Raw genomic sequence first — 2991 nt, 5'->3', positions numbered from 1 at the left:
AAATAGAATTGAAAGAAAGAAGTGGGTGATGATTAGACTAGCAAGATGGCTCAACAGGAAAAAGAAGTTACCACCAAGCCTGGCAACTGAGTTTGACCCCAAGACCCATGTGGGGGAAGGAGAGAATTGATTCCTGTTGGTTGTTCTCTGACCACAGCATATGTGATGTGGCATGTAAGGGACCACACATACACAGACATATATACAAATGCAAAAATAAATTTATATATGTAAAAAGGAAATGGATGATGAAAAACACTTGGACATGGGTTTTTAACCCAGATCTGCCACACTCAGTAACTCTGTAAAGCTGGGCAAGCTATTTATGATGAAATCTCTGATTGTGGATCTGCGAAATGGATATCACAGTATCATCTATTGCTAATGTTTTATGTATGTATGCATGCATGCATGCATGTGTGGGGTTGTGCACATGTCATGGTGCAAGTGTAGCACTGAGGATAACATACGGGAGTCACTTCTCTCCTTCCACAATGTGGGTCCTGAGTATCAAATTCAAGTCATCAACCTTGGTGGCAAGCACCCTTCCCCACTGAGACATCTTGCTGGCTCTTATATGCTAATTATTTGGGGCTTTATTCAGATAAGAAATGTAAATTATCATAGTATGTGCTATCCCAATTTCCATTTTACCTCTCTTCCATGAGTTAATAAAAAAAAACATTTTTGTACTGTTTAGTAAATTTATTAAATTTATTGGTTTAAAAGTTATTCTAAATGTGACTTGTTGTGGTACCACATCACATCATTTATTTACAAGATAAAAATATCTACCTCAGTATAATGAAGTCTTAATTATTAAACCATGCTCAGTTCCAGGTTTTTCTAACATGTAATTGGGTCCTCTCAAGAAAAGGTGTGGTCCTGTGGCTTTGAAAGGAGAGGACAAGCTACTCTATGAGCCTGTGATGTCAAGATGTTTACCTTCTCAAGGCCAAGGCTTCCTCATCTGCTAAACAGACATAGATAGCATTTTTTTCACTTCTGGAGTGGTTGGATGGGCTAGATGTGGGATGCAAACACAAAGTAGCAACTCAACAAACATGGTTCCCCTTTACCACCATCAATGAGGTCGTGACATTAGCAGAGACAGATTTTATTTTGACATTTCTGGGGTTGTTGATGGTCATTTCTCTCTAGTATTTTGAGTTGTTTATTCGGAGGAAGAAATTAATTGATTTCTAGTTTAGGCTTTAATTTCTTTGACAGTTAGAACTACTCTTTCCCAAATTTCATGATGCTTCTACATACCATCAAATGCCTGTGGCATTCCAATAAGAGCTCTACATTTCTTATATGATTCTTGAAAAACTAATGTAGAAGCCATTTGTCCTGAAGAAAAGTTTTCAGGAGTTTGTTTTCTTCTCATGATGTTTTCAGAATCCTGAGACTTGAATTCTCCCATCTTTCTCGAAACCTTCTTAGCATATAAGGGGAGGGCTTCTCAAACTCTGGAGCTCATTTCATAACATTATGGAAGAAATTATGCAATGCCTTTAGAAACATTACTCCATCTTCTGCATGCCATTTCAATAATCCCAGTGATGAAACCATCCTTCTATCTTTGTTCATGCCATACTAAGTGGCATGACCCATCTTTAGATTTCTGTGTATTTGGATAGTTCTGAGGCTCACAGTCGTTAGTGCCAGAAAACAGCAGAAAGCTGACCAGGGGAAAGTTTCATCAATAGTACTGTGTGTGTTCCCAGTGTTCCCTGTCCCAGTATGCCCATCCTCACCTGCCTATAAAAACTGGCACCTTGTCTATCTGCATAGGATTGTTTTTCCTCTTGAAAATTCTCACTCTGTGCTTTAGTCTCAGACTGCTCCCACAAAACTGAATTTCTGATCTTGTTCCTTCCAGGCAGCTCTTGCCTGTTGCTACCTATATCCCAGGGTGGCATTGTGACCAAGGTTCTGTCAAGGATCTAGTGTAATCACATTTGAAACAAGAATGCTGGGCTCTCTGGTACTCTGTGCAGACACATTAAAGACAATTAAAAGAAAATACAGACATTATTCAAATGCTTAAGCACTAAGCATTACTGATATTATTAATACAGGAAATCTAAGGTATTTAAGTGGAGTACACTGTTTCCGGTACTGTAATTCCAGATTATGTGTGGAGTGAAAAGAACAAGTTCTCATTTCATCTCCTGGCTCAAAAGTTTTACTCAATATACTGTCCTCAGACAGAGGATATACCAGCTATTAAAACAATAAAATAGACACTAGCTTGATCTCAGCCTAAATGATGATTTTAATAGAATAGGTTCCATATAATTTTAAACTAGTCAATCTATAGGTTATTGTAAATTTAAAATCTTGAAGTGTATTTCTTTTAAAATAATGCATGTTTTGCAGAAGCAAAATGAGCATGCCTAGAAAAAGCTAATAATAGTAAATATAGAAGAGAAAACTTTGCATACCTGACACATAAACAGCCCACAAGCATACTGATAGGACTCATAGCTTTCCATCAGGAGGCTAAAGAGAAGGCTGGAAACTTAGCTTCCAACCATGGCTCTTCTTGATCATCAAACCCCTTTTCTGTACCTCCCACATATGCCTGTGTATCTCACCCTCTAGTGCTCATATATCTTGAATACTTTTTTGTAATTCACTAAAAGCAGATATTTGCTAAAGCCTTGGATGTGAAAGTTGTCAATCCTGTGGAATGGACACTGATTTGGTCTACTTAAGAAAATGCCTTCCAGCATGTTGGCGATTTGTGCACTCTTGAGGCAGAGGGAGCTGGATCTCTGTGAGTTCAAGGCTATCCTAGTCTACAGAACTAGTTCTAGGACAGCCAGGACCACACAGAGAACCCCTGTCTCAAAAAAGGGGGGGAGGAAAGAAAAGAGAGATGACAGGGAGAGAGAGAGAGAGGGAAGGAGAGAGAGAGAGGATGGTTTCCACTCATGAGCAAAGTGCCGTCTATACAGACATGTATTTTTTTCAGAAACGGTG

At 38.7% G+C, this 2991-nt stretch overlaps 1 non-coding gene across 1 annotated transcript; it reads right to left on the bottom strand.

Annotated features, from left to right (window-relative positions):
* Positions 1 to 2102: 2102 nt before the first annotated feature.
* Positions 2103 to 2295, bottom strand: LOC116074180. The gene has a single exon (XR_004112132.1). It is a non-coding gene; the product is annotated as a U2 spliceosomal RNA (small nuclear RNA).
* Between the last annotated feature and the right edge of the window lie 696 nt (positions 2296 to 2991).

The sequence above is a fragment of the Mastomys coucha genome, unplaced genomic scaffold (genome assembly GCF_008632895.1).
Source record: "Mastomys coucha isolate ucsf_1 unplaced genomic scaffold, UCSF_Mcou_1 pScaffold23, whole genome shotgun sequence".
NCBI lineage: Eukaryota > Metazoa > Chordata > Mammalia > Rodentia > Muridae > Mastomys > Mastomys coucha.
The sequence above is the reverse complement of the archived record's forward strand: the minus strand, read 5'-3'. Positions and strand labels throughout refer to the sequence as shown.